This window comes from Pantherophis guttatus, chromosome 4 (assembly GCF_059756535.1).
Source record: "Pantherophis guttatus breed Tessera chromosome 4, ASM5975653v1, whole genome shotgun sequence".
Lineage (NCBI taxonomy): Eukaryota > Metazoa > Chordata > Lepidosauria > Squamata > Colubridae > Pantherophis > Pantherophis guttatus.
This window is the reverse complement of record NC_142066.1, coordinates 127,325,583-127,339,916: the sequence shown is the minus strand read 5'-3', so window position 1 is coordinate 127,339,916 and position 14,334 is coordinate 127,325,583. Positions and strand designations below refer to the sequence as shown.

The 14,334-nt window shown below is 38.9% G+C and overlaps 1 protein-coding gene and 1 long non-coding RNA gene across 12 annotated transcripts in view; one reads left to right on the top strand and one right to left on the bottom strand.

Annotated features, from left to right (window-relative positions):
- NXPH1 (neurexophilin 1) overlaps window positions 1-14,334 on the top strand; it is a 186,948-nt gene that overhangs the window by 109,472 nt on the left and 63,142 nt on the right. The gene's annotated exons all lie outside the window — the stretch shown is intronic.
- The window catches only part of LOC132710150 (uncharacterized), a 53,988-nt gene that overhangs the window by 14,705 nt on the left and 24,949 nt on the right, over window positions 1-14,334 (bottom strand). For all 5 annotated transcript variants that reach the window (XR_009620893.1, XR_009620892.2, XR_009620895.1 and 2 more), the window contains 2 exons: window positions 1,432-1,505; window positions 578-646 (listed from right to left, as the gene is read on the bottom strand). This is a non-coding gene — a long non-coding RNA (uncharacterized LOC132710150). The remainder of the gene's footprint in view (window positions 1-577; window positions 647-1,431; window positions 1,506-14,334) is intronic.

The window sequence follows — 14,334 nt, the reverse complement described above, 5'->3', positions numbered from 1 at the left end:
TAACAGAAGGCACAAATTTCCAGCTGCCGCTTTTAATTGCTGGATCCATTAGGGCCTATCTGTCCCAAGTTTCTTTTTTTGATTTTTAAGCCATTGGGGGGAGGGGGGATCCTTCCTCTCTTGTTTGATTGTTTCTGAGGTGGCATCTCTTGCTCTCTTTCCCCAAAGTCATTCCCACATTCCATTATGTTATATTCAGAACAAACTAATTCTATACTCTATCATTTCATTTTGATGATTTACTACAACTACAAATCTAATTAGTTATTTGCCAGTTTAATCATTTGAGATTATTTGTGCATAATAATATTAATTGTAAAAGACAGTGACAATATATTAATGAGTTAAGAACACATTTGACTGGGCCACAAAATAAGAAGATATTTTTAAATTTATTTTGAGACTCTTTATATAACCTCATAGTGCCAGAGTCTGTTGGACAATTTTACAAATATAAATGTAGAAGTAGAGATCCAGGAAAAGAAACAGAAATGGCTGTAGTTAGGATACAAGCTCCTTAGAAAGAAAATTTTACTTTGAAATGTTATCAGAACAAGCATGGGTAACATTTTCTAACCTTTATAAAGCATTTCAAATGTTCTGAGCACTTCATGGACATTAGCTAGCTGTAATCCTTACAGTCATCCTGCAAAATAAATTAGAATTATTAAGTATAGTGAAGGAGAAATGAAGACTGAGTGAGGAAGCTTTTGTATATTAAATAATAAAATCATATATTTTGCCCTAGTATTTCATGAAGGTACCTATTTTGAGAGTTTGGTGATAAAAGTGTTTATCCAAAGGTAAACTCTCATTGTTTAATAAGAGCAATAGCTAAATAGTTATTAAAAATATAAGTTCATTTGCTGAAATAAGGTAGTTTGAGTGAAACTAGAAATGGATTGTTTGCCTAGAGCAGCTGGGAGATCAGTTTTTGATATTAAAAACAAGCTCCTTTGCAGAGCGCATGCTTTGAGACACCACATTTTTAAAATAATTGTCCCTCAGACAATTTATGATTTTAAGAAACCACAAAACTGTCCTCTTTCCACTTCTTGTCTCTCAGACTGAAATCTTGCCAAACCATAACTGGTCAAACCTGAGCAGTTTGAGATGTAACATGTGGATTGCCATACCAGTAAGTGCCTGAGCCAGCAATCAGACATTCAGCTTTCATTTCACATTGCTAATCGTACATATTTGTCCTGATCAGTAGCAAAGTGAAAGTCAGCTGGATAGATTTTCAATGAAAGGTAAGGCAGAAGTCCTGGATTAGCCCAGTCCATCTTGCATTAGTACAAATTACTGATAGTCTGTATCAGAATAATGAAGGGGGATTAAGTGGGCTTCCTTCCAAATAATATGGGATAGTCTTATTCTTACAATATTTGTAACCAGAAAGCTTAGTAAGTAGGGGTGAAATCCACTTACCCTTGCTACTCGTTCGGGAATGGGAGTGTCCATGCGCTATGCATGTGTGCGCCTCTTCTGTGCATGTGCAGAGCCTTCAGTGGGTAAAAAATGAAACATAATGACATCCCAGCGAGTGGGCAGAGCCTCCTGCCACTGGCGCTATCAGTTCACGCGAGCTGGATAGAAATGGCCAGATTTCATCACTGTCAGTAAGGTATCTAAAAGCAATGCTGCCCCACTGAATTAAGGCCCCAAATTAGCCTCTCCCTTATCTTGACCTCCCTCAGAAAATTGGGAAAATCATGCCTCTCATATTTATTATGCCTCTCATAAAAGGAAAATTCAACACTTGAAATATATATATATTTGTTTTTCTTTCTTTTTCGTAGGTTTTATGTGTATTTTTCTTTAGCCAGGTTCTACATACGTAAACCAAGATATTATGCAACCCTAGTTCAGTGAAATCACAATTCACTAGTTTCTGGGCTTTTTTTCTTCTGGCTGCTAAAGATATCTATCTATCTATCTATCTATCTATCTATCTATCTATCTATCTATCTATCTATCTATATCTATATATGGCCAGAAAATTATTAATGTTAATAATCAGTCCAACAGTCATATTCTATATGATATAATACAGTAATTTGTCACCATTTTGTTTGGAATGACAGCAGTTTTACTTGTCTACTTATAGAATAAAATCTCTGTTGAGTCCAGTGTCTGATTTGACTGAAACTTGATTCAAGTTTTTGGTGAATTATATCCATTTAGTTTTTCTTGGCAATAATAAAGACATCATTTTCTATTGCTTTCTTTTGGGATACTCCCCCCCACCGCCCCAATTTTCTAGTCTAGCTGACACTGTGAGTGTCTGCTAATGGGCTCCCATGTAGGTATTTACCAGTAAGTCTTTGCAGTATTTCAGATTTGAAGACAAAAAGGTACTTTGGAATGCATGTTGCATCTTTCTCCAATTCCTTCAATCAAATGTTTGGGTTTTTTTCCAGGAACACATTGCAGCTGTACAGGAAATTGTACAGGAAAAATTCAGCTGCTTGAAGGAGTTGCAGCTGGGGGCTATGTGACCACTCACACATGCTCTGAAGCACTTATTTTGCTTTTGAATCCAAAGTGCTGCACAGATTATAAATTGAGTCTGATCTTGCTTAGGTTCTTCCAAAATCAAAAGTTAGCTAGGTATTGCCTCTTAGTTGGCCTATCTCAAGAGTCTTCAAACTTAGTGCTAGTTTATATATATTTATCTTTATGTCTAAATTAATTTCCCCGAAAAAGCTATTATCAAAGAAATTCAACAGAATACTGTAGATTGTTCCCAAATCTATGATAAAGTAGATTTTAAAGCAGGTCTATAGTTTACCTCAACATTTCAAAGGTTCAAAATTCAAGAAAAACTGCAGTATTTATATTAGATTAAATTATTGTGGATTCCATTAAGCCATGTGTACACATTTCTTAACATTGCTTTGGATACGCTATCATGCTGTATAAAGCGATTTTGCTACCCCTTTTGCTTAAACGTGAACCATAGATAGATAAGCACTAAAACATACGGTGCTTATCTACATTCATCTAAACAAATCTCTACAATGTCCCTTAAATTTCCAAAGTTAGGGCAGGGCACAAAAATCTTATTTTGTGTTCTGACGTTCTTATTTTGGGTTTCTGGACTTGGAAATACAGCAAGAGAGTTCCTTTGTATAGGGAGATGGCTGCCATACAAATTTAATAAATAACTAAACTTTACCAATGTTGTAGTATAATGCAAAAAACAAAATGTCCTTCTGTAAAAAGGAAAATTTATATCTATCTATCTATCTATCTATCTATCTATCTATCTATCTATCTATCTATCTATCTATTATCTATTTATTTAAACATGGTTATATGGCTTTCCATCGCACAGCAGTGACTCTGGGCAAGATACATGGTTAAAATACAATTTTAAGCAGCCAGCTGCTATGCTTGGAAATAAGCCCATCCTGAAATCAAAGACCTTATTCTTGAGTTAGTCTGTAGGATGGTATTTTTCTCTGAGAAGATGTTTTCTGACCTTAGAAAAGTCTTTTGGTCTTAATGGCCCTTTTATTGCCATTTCTAACTAATAGGATTTCATCTGGACATGTATGGATACAGAGAGTGGCAAGTGTAGAACTCTGCAAAAATAGTATAGAATCCACTAGGGAATCAAGAAAGAAGACCATGATTGGAAGGACAGAGATAATAGAAAGCCTTAGGCCAGTTGTAACTCACATTGCTGGATGGGAATAGTTACTCAAAAGGCAGAGCAGGAGGGGAGCAAGAAACAGAGGCAGAGTGCAAAATGAAACAAGTCTCGCTTGAGGTATTTTTGCCATTTGTTTTCTGAAACAGCATGACTTTTCTTATGAGATCACCAACTACCCTGCTATGGAATCAGAATCCGAGTCGGCTTGGTCCAAAATGCCCTGGATATTTCATGCTGGATCAGGTGCTTAATGCATTATCTAATATATAATGTAAGCATGCAAACTATTACCTTAACCATTTGGCATTCTGCTAAGGTTAATGCATCATAAAGGAATGTCACAGTTCTGATGAATCTCCATCCGGGCAAATATCCCTTATAGCTCTTTTATTGCTGCTATGATTTAATTCACATCTGACATATACCTTTATAGGAAGCAACTTTATATTTGCTTGCTTTTCATAACAGGTGATAAAAGATTAATAGAATGCTTAAACAAAACACACAGCTTGTATTTGTGCTCATTATTTAAACAAGGGTGTCACAACAAATTGATATTCCTAGAGAGATTTTTCTTTCAACTGGCATAATATTTAGTATGTGCCTTTATTCTGGAAGCATTCTTATTTTGTAAGCTGCTGAGTTTTTTTAAAAAAATGCCTATTCCAATTGCAAAATTTCCTTATGTCACAGGGAAAGTTTAAAAACAAGTCAGGAGATCTGTAACCTGTTCTTCAATTGGAAGATTTATGGAACATATAAGAGAACATGTCTTCAATTAAGAGACCAAAACTGACTTTATATTATTTTCCCAGTCTTTGGATGATGCAAATCATAAACTTCAAAATCAAGAAAGTATTTCAGATTTGACACAGCATTCTTCTAGCAGTTGTACATTTTTTCACATCTTTTTTTTTTAATCTCCCTCAGATGCACACACAAACACAGAGCTATAGATCCAACCTTTCTTAAAGGCCAAGATGATCAGACTGCCCCAGGAGAAATAACTAAATAGCAATCTCTTGCAATTACAGCTGCCATGAGGGAAAGACAGAGAAAGGCAGAGTTAATATAATGAGAACAACCGAGTTTCTGCTTCTCTTCAAGAAAAGAAGCAAGAAACATAGCTGGTGGGATCCAGAGTGTAGGAAACATATAATCATGATATTTGACTTCACTTGTCATTCTCTTGTCAGGCTCTAATGCTTAACATTCTTGATCTATAAACAGGAAAAATATAGTATCAAAACAGTATCAGAACAAAACAAAATCCACGGAGATGAATAAAAAGAAGGAAAGACCAATTTTAAACAGGAAATAATGACGAAATGACTATGTATAGAACAATGATTCAAGACTTAAAATGCAGGTTAAACTTTGCACACACTGAGAAATATTGATCAGACATGCCACAGTATTGATAAAAGGACTGTTTAAATGTAGAAAGTACAACCAAATGTCTTCTCTCCAAGGTTTTAAGTTGGGTATGGCAAAGTCTTTCCATTAGAGTAAAATAATTTTCTTAGCTGCAAATCAAGCATAATAAATGCAAAATTATTCACATGTCAGGACAGGACAGTTACAAATTAATTTATCTAGAATGCTTTTAAGGCATTCAACTGCACTGCAGAAAAAATATAATGCTAGAGAAACAGACTCAGGTACTTCTATGCATCCTTTTCTCTTTCCCAAAATCTACATTGGAAAAGTCAAGTACAGGTAGTCTTCAATTTACAACAGTTCATTTAGTGACGATTCAGAGTTACAATGGTACTGAAAAAGTGACATGATTGTTTTTCACACTTACAATGTGGCAGCATCCCCATGGTCACATAATTAAAATTTGGATACTTGGCAACTGATTTATGATAATTGCAGTGTCCCAGAATCATGTGATCAACTTTTGTGACCTTCTGACAGGCAAAAGCAATGGGAAACAGAGTCACTTAACAACTGTGTTACTAACTTAACAACTGTGGCATGAAAGATCATAAAATGTTAACAACTCAGTTAACAATTCTCTCATATAGCAACATAAATTTTGTGATCATTTGTGATCTTATTTTGGAGGGGGGTGCAGACCTGGCAGGCATTACGGAGACCTGGTTGGGCCACGAGGGGGGGATTTCCCCTCGTCGAAATGTGCCCACCAGGTTTCTGTGCATTTCACCAGCCAAGGGCTCAGGGGAGGGGTGGGGGAGTGGTGGCGATTATTAGGGAAAGTCTTAGTCCGAGGGAGACCACTGTTCCTCAGATAGCCGGATGTGAATCCCTCCTCGTGAAGTGGGGCCGTGGGAGGCAGATGGGTTTGCTGACTACGTACCTGGCTCCCTGCCACGTGGCAGCGACCCTGCCCGAGCTGCTTGACGTTATTGCCGGGGTGGCGGTTGATACCCCAGACTTGTTGTCATGGGGGATTTCAACCTGCCATCTGCAGGTGAGGCATCAGAGGTAGCTCGGGAGTTCATGGCTTCCATGGCGGCCATGGACCTGACCCAATTAGTTCAGGGCCCCACTCACACAGGGGGACACACTCTGGACTTGATTTTCATCTCTGGTCAGTGGTTGAATGATCTTGGTAGAGGGGATTTAGACATTAAACCCTTGTCATGGACAGATCATTCTCTCCTTTGTTTGGACTTTCCTGCCGCTTCCCCCCGCCGCAGGGAGCTGGAGCCGATTAAATGGTTCCATCCCAGGCGCCTGATGGATCCCGAAAGGTTCCTGATGGAACTTGGGCCGTTTCCTGAGACCCTGGCACACGACTCGACTGAAGACCTGGTGGCCGCCTGGGAGAGTGCAGCCACCGGGGCTTGGACTGTGTCGTGCCTTTGCGACTTCTGGCCCGATGCCGACTTCAATTGGCTCCTTGGTTCTCCGAGGAGCTGAGAGAGATGAAGCATCAGAAAAGACGCCTAGAGAGCATTTGGAGGACTAGTCAATCTAATTCCGACTGGACACTGGTGAGGTCTTATATCAAGACCTACCTAGTGGCGATAAAAGCGGCAAATCTAACTATTTTTCCACTCTTATCACATCTGCAGAGAACCGCCAGCCGCTCTGTTTAGGATGACCTACTCCCTTCTTCGGAGGGGAGTGCGGGAAGATCCCTTGCAGGGTCGAGCTGAGGATTTTGTGCAATTCCTGCATGATAAAGTCGCTCGGATTCGGAAGGCTTGGACTCCGACTGGGTGAGTCCGGGGGAGGAGACGAGGGTAGGTCTTGAGAACACTATCTGGGAGGAGTTTGATCCTGTGGCTCCCGAGGATGTGGACAGGGTTCTGGGTAGGATTAGTGCCGCCACATGTTTATTGGACCAGTGTCCCTCCTGGTTGGTACTGGCCTCCCGGGAGGTTACACGAGGCTGGCTCCAGGGGATTATAAGTGCTTCTCTGAGTGAGGGTGCCTTTCTCGCTGTTTTGAAAAAGGCAGTGGTGAGGCCCCTCCTCAAGAAGCCTTCCCTGGACCCAGCTGAATTAGCCAACTACTGTCCGGTCTCCAACCTTCGTTTTGTGGCGAAGGTTGTTGAGAGTGTGGTGGCACGACAACTACCCGGGCACCTGGATGAAGCTATCTATCTGGACCCATACCAGTCGGGCTTCAGGCAGGGGTACAGCACTGAAATGGCATTGGTCGCATTGGTGGATGATCTCTGGAGGGCTCGGGACAGGGGTTGCTCCTCTATCCTGGTCCTGTTAGATCTCTCAGCGGCTTTTGATACCATCGACCATGGTATCATGCTGCAGCAGTTGAGGGGGTTAGGAATAGGGGCACCATTTTGCGGTGGTTCTCCTCCTTCCTCTCTGACCGCTCGCAGTTCGTGTTGACAGGGGGGCAGAGGTTGACTTCGAGGCGCCTTGCATGGGGAGTGCCGCAGGGGTCGGTCCTCTCGCCCCTTCTGTTCAACATTTATGTGAAGCCGCTGGGTGAGATCATCTGTGGTTTTGGGGTGAGAGTCCATCTGTACGCTGCTGATACTCAGCTCCACCCCAGACCACCCCAATGATGGCCTTGATGTGATGTCCCACTGCCTGGAGGCCGTGCGGGTCTGGATGGGGAGAAATAGGCTCACACTCAACCCCTCCAAGACTCAGTGGCTGTGGTTCCCGGCATCATGATATAGTCAGCTGGTGCCATCGCTGACTATTGTGGGTGAGTCTTTACCCCCCACAGAGTGGGCTCGCAATCTGGGTGTCCTCCTGGATGCACAGCTGTCTTTAGAAGAACACATGACAGCCGTGGCCGGGGGGGCTTTTTATCAGGTTCGCCTGATCCGCCAGTTGCAGCCCTTTCTGGATCGCGACGCCTTGCACACAGTCACTCATGCCCTTGTCACCTCTCGACTGGACTACTGCAATGCTCTCTACATGGGGCTCCCCTTGAAAAGCACCCAGAGGCTCCAACTGGTCCAGAATGCAGCCGCACGGGTGGTTATGGGCACAACTCATTGTGCCCACATGACACCCCTCTGCTGGGGTGTCAGCTGCACTGGCTCCCAGTGGTCTTCTGGGTGCAATTCAAGGTGTTGGTCACCACCTTTAAAGCGCTCCATGGCATTGGACCTGGATACCTTCGAGACTGTCTTCTGCCACCAGTAGCCTCCCACTGGCCAGTCCGCTCCCACAGAGAGGGTCTCCTCAGGGTGCCATCGGCCAAATTATGTAGGCTGGCAACACCCAGGGGGAAGGCCTTCTCTGTGGGAGCCCCTGTCCTTTGGAATGAGCTGCCCCCAGAAATTCATAAAATCTCTGATCTCCGTGTATTTCGCTGTGCCCTCAAAACCTTGTTGTTCCACCAGGCTGGGCTATCAAGGTAAAGATTTTAATTGGGTTTTTAAAAATGGGATTTTAAATTTGGGGTTTTAAATTGAGCCTATCATTTAATAATTTTAATAATTTTTAAATTTTGTTTGTCTTTGTGCTTTTAATCAGGCTGTACACCGCCCTGAGTCCTTCGGGAAAAGGGCGGTGTAGAAATAAAATAAAATAAATAAAATAAAATAAAATAAAATAAAATAAAATAAAATAAAATAAAATAAAATAATAAAATAAAATAAAATAAAATAAAATAAATAAATAAATATCTAGCCTTCAAACTCATATTTCTCAACCTTGGCAATCCCAGTCAGCTGGGAAATTCTAGGAGTTGAAGGCCATGCATCTTAAAATTGACAAGGTTTAGAAACACTAGTCCAAACTGGAAATGGTACAAGATGAGCTAAATTTTGCTAGTCATTTTCAAATGAGATCTGACTAAATTAAACTTTTCTAATTTAGACATTAAAATACTTTTCAAAGCAAATTAAATGTAATTACAAAGGTTACAAAGTGATTTTATATCTCTAGTGTTACAAATTTAGTATTGTTTATATTTCAATTTTTCCTCATCTCATATCTGCATGTATCCAACAGTGGTATGAAAATTTGTTTAGCCTTAAATTAGAAAAAAATAGAACAGTATAAAACATCTAAAACAAAAGGAACAAGGAAACACCTGGTGGGGTGTGGTTATTACAGAAATAAACTATAGATAAAAGAAGACCAATACAAGTAATTCTTGACTTACGACCATTCATCAAGATCAAGTGAGGTACTAATATCACTCTGTAAAGTCTTAGTAAGACCACACCTAGAATACTGCATCCAGTTTCGGTCTCCACATTATAAAAAGGAGTTGAGACTCTTGAAAAAGTGCAAAGAACAACAAAGATGATTAGGGGACTGGAGGATAAAACATATGAACGGTTGCAGGAACTGGGCATGGCTAGTCTAGAGCAGAGAAGGACCAGGGGAAACATGATAGTAGTGTTCCTATATTTGAGGGGCTGCCACCGAAAGGAGGCAGTCAACTTATTTTCCAAAGCACCTGAAGGCCAGACAAGGAATAATAGATGGAAACTGATGAAGGAGAGATTCAACATGGAAATAAGGAGACATTTTCTGACAGTGAGAGCAATCAACCAATTGAACAGCTTGCCTTCAGAAGTTGTGGGAGCTTCATCACTGGAAGCTTTCAAGAAGAGATTGGACTGCCATCTGTCAGAAATGGTGTAGGGTCTCCTGCTTCGGCGGGGGATTGAACTAGATGACCTACAAGATCCTTTCCAACTCAGTTAATCTGTTAATTTATTGACCATTCAATGGCATTGAAAAAAGTGACATGACCATTTTTCACATTTACAACTGTTGCAGCATCCCCATAATCATGTGATCAGAATTTGGATGCTTGGCAACTGCTTGATATTTATGATGATGGCAGTGTCCTGTGATCATGTGATCACCTTTTGCAACCTTCTGACAAGTAAACTCAATAGGGAAGCCAGATTCACTTAACGTCCATGTGTCTAACTTAACAACTGCAGTGATTCACTTAACAATTGTGGCAAGAAAGGTGGTAAAATGGGACAAAATTTTTAACAAATGTCTCGCTTGGCAACATAAATTCTGGGCTCAATTGTGGTGGTAACTTGAGGACTACCCGTATGAAGTCAGAATTTGAAAAGGTATTCTGGTTTTCATTTGGTTTGCTCAAAGGACATACTTTTTTAGAATTGTTCTGATATGTTGTGCACACCCTTAATGGCACTATAAAATGAACCACAGATAATATTTTAAAGAAAACAGGTGTCTTGCCCTTTCAATCCCAATCTATTGTTGTTAATAAAAATTGTAACTGTTGTTTTCCTTCTTAATGATCTGTAGCATATGAATATGTAACCCTGTTGGGCTGCATTTTTAATAAATATTCTCACTGAGCAAGTATCATGTGGAATAATATTTGCAATCTATTTTAAATTTCACTGTTACAAGTTAGGCTCATAGTACTGACATCTTGTATAAGAACACTGTATATTAAATCTGATAGATTCAACATATAAGCAATATACCACTATGTTCATCCCTCTATCTTATAAAAAATTATAATATTATAGGACAGATAAACATTGAATTGCTCATATGTTATATAAAACTCAGCTCCTTTTTTTCTGCCATCAGAGTCCCCAGACTTGCAGAATTACAGAATTATGCTTCTAATTCTTTCCTACAAAATCAGAAATACAATTGTGCTACTCTTCTAATCAGATGAATACATTTTACTGAAAAGAATCTCAATTCTCTCCAAAGCTCACAAAGCAATTTTGGCTACATTTCTTCTGGGGACAGCATCAATTATTATATTCCAAGAAAGCTGAGAGAATGGATGGATGGATGAATGAATGAATAAATAAATAAGTTGCTGGAATTGGGTATGTCTAGTTTAATGAAAAGAAGGACTAGGGGTGACATGTTAACAGTGTTCCAATATCTCAGGGGCTGCCACAAAGAAGAGAGAGTCAAGCTACTCTTCAAAGCACCTGAGGGAAGGACAAGAAGCAATGGGTGGAAATCAATAAAAGAGACAAGCAACCTAGAACTAAGAGGAAATTTCTTCACTATTAGAACAATTAATCAGTGCAGCAACTTGCTTCCAGAAGTTGTGGTTGCTTCAACATTGGACGTTTTAAAGAAGAGATTGGAGAACCATCTATCTGAAATAGTATAGGATTTCCTGCTTGAGCAGGGGGTTGGACTAGAAGACCTCCAAGGCCCCTTTCAACTCTGTTATTCTAACTTCTAGCTACAAAATAAAATAAAGGTTTGCTCTTAAGCTTATAGGATAACAAATTTTTGAATGATTTGCTTCAAATGCCCAAACACAAAGAAACCAACAACATTCAAATACCACATTTTTAGTGTCTATAGCTATTTCTGGTGTAAATCACTCTTTCAGAGTTTTCGGCAATGCAGACAAAATGCTAGGCTTAGAGATCTTTGGATATTTTCTAATGTACACAAATCTTTCACATTTCACATTTTCTTTTTTTTAAATCACTTGTTTCCACACATTTAGCATTTGTTCCAAATTTGAATCTGACTGATAGTTCAAAGTAGATGAAAAAGTGCCATGCACACTTTTGACATATTGATATCAATATACTGCGACTAATTCTTTCATAAATGATTTACTAATGGCAGTGAATAAATAATAATTTATTCACTTTTTATTTTTGTTTACTCTTTATTTTCCCTAAGAATATGGTATTAAATATCTACTCATTACTGTATTTACTGGACTTATATTACACTAATAGAAATATGTTTAAAATACATTAATAAATGTAGTAGAAATTCCAAGATAGATGACTAGATTTTACATGCAGCCACATGCACTCTAAATGCATCAAGTCTGATGAACTTGTCAAAATAATTTTATTTAAAGTGCTAACTAAAAAAATCCCCCAAGAATGACATTATGTAGCTGGTGAAAAAAAGAACATAATGTTGATTTCTAAGAACTAAAAATTTCTAAGAACTAATAAATAAATAAATCAGTTACAAAAGCAACATTGTGGATACCTTGTAGATACAGTCTGTTGAACATTGATCGCTAAGTGCCATTCCTCAGAGTGAACTCCAGGTGATTTGTTTTACAGCACACTCATTTCATATTGCCTATACAGAAATACTAACACATTAATACTTGCACTTGGAGAAATCTTATATTTAAAAATAGATTCCCATTCTCTCTGTGTGTTCCTATGTATATGTGTTGAAATAATGTAATAATTGAGCATTTTTTTTCATCTAAACATGTCTTGTGGAGTCACTTAGAGGCAAATTGAAACTAAATCATATAGGCTTAAGTGTGTATGAAGTTTCAGTTAAGTATAGACTGAAACAGCTTAGAAATATTGAATACATAGGTTTGGGCTAGAATTGTTCATTATATTTGAAAGATGGAGGAGAACCTTCATTTGTCAGCAAGCATTAAGGATTGTTTCATACAAAGAATCAAATATCTACTAAGCAAGAATGGTTAAAGTATGGCCTTCTAAAGCTTGTTAGGCTTCAGATTCTATTACCCATCAATATTGGTAATTCTGGTGAGAGATTTGGAGAGTATCATGCTACACCTACATTTTCAAGAGTTTATAGTGCTGTTTTTTGGGTCAATCCTTGGATTCAGATGCCAAGTCCTGGATTAAGTGGCTTGATGACAATTTTCAAATAGTTGAACAACTGTCTCACAAAAGATGATGTAATCTTATTCCCTGTACTGCAGAAAACAACCAGAACAAATGAATAGAAAGTCTGAGAAAATACTTTGCAAAAACAGTAGAACCAGATAGCCTGGTTCTCCTTCATTTTCAGGAATGTTGTGATCAAATTCATGCTTTAAGATGTGTGTATTTTGCACCTTGCAAATAGTCCTTGGAATTTTGTGTCTAGATACTACAATAACAAAAATGTCTGCAGTGACTCAGCAAAAGTTAACTAAAGGGCTACATCTGGGCTTCCATAAAGGGGATAAAAAAAAGTCAAAATGGCATCTGCAATAATTGAAAGTCTGCTCATTTTTATAGGCAGGTAAAATGGGGGAGGGGACATTTTTTTCACACAATCTTGGAGGCCATCTTGATTTTATTTTATAGTCTCTTTTTAATGTTTGAAGACCTGGTGGCAGCTGTGGCTAGGGGGAACCTTTGCATGCTTCATTTCAAGTGCCAATTTCTGGATCAGGAAATTTTGCTAACAGTGATTCTTGTTCTAGTCATGTCCTGTTTGGATTACTGCAATGTGCTCCATATGAGGGCTGTCTTTGAATAATATTTTAAAGTTTGTTTTGTTTGTTTTATGTTTATTTTATTTGATTTGTATACAGCCCTACTCCCAAAGGACTCAGGGCGGTGAACAGCCGCAAGATAAAAACACATAAATACAAAGTTACCGCCAGTCCAGAATGCACTGGCATCAGCTGTTATTGGTATTTCTCTTAATTCACATATAATTCTACCATTACAGAAACTGCTCTGGCTCCAAGAGTGTAATTCATGGTGCCGGTTATCACCTCTAAAGCTCCTTAAACAAAGGGCCAGACTATTTGCAGGGCCTCTCTCATTGCTTCTGCTCAGCTGACCAGATATAGCAAAAGAGCATGTTCCCATTTCTCCCAACCATTGTCATATTATTGAGTCAGGCATTCCCAATGGCAGCATTTCTCCTATAGAATATCCCTTTGGAGTATAGGGGATCCCTCATGCTAGCCTTTTACAAGGCTTTGAGGACTTGATTGTTTCTCAAAGTGTTGGGTCAAGTGAAGTTAGGTGAGCTCTGCTACTGATGTGGTTTTTGTGATTGTGATTGTGCGGTTTATTGTTTTAATCATGGCTATCATGGGTCATGGCTGATAGCTGTTCTTTTAGTCCTTGTATATCACCCAGAGTCACCCATGTAAAAATTTATTTATATTGGCAGCCATATAAATAAATAAATTCAAAAAAATCAAGGGAAAAAAAACTTTTTTACAAATTGTATATAGTGGTACCTTCAGGGGGAGATTTAAAAAAGCAACTTATGGCAGCATGATAAAAGATCCAGCCCTTTGTACATTTGTGTTCCATCAACATGTCTACATTGGTCCATAGCAACTGATTGGATGATGTAATGCAAAGCCCCCTAAAACATAGTTGCTTAAAAGTTAGGGGGCTTTTGCTACCATTGCACTTAAACATTTGTGTGGCGAGGATGATGTATAGGCAATGGAGACAAAACTAAAAGGGTCACCTGCTGTTGCTCCAACATGCAAACATATTATCTTAAATTCAGTCAGTGGAGAGACAAGGAACAGAAATT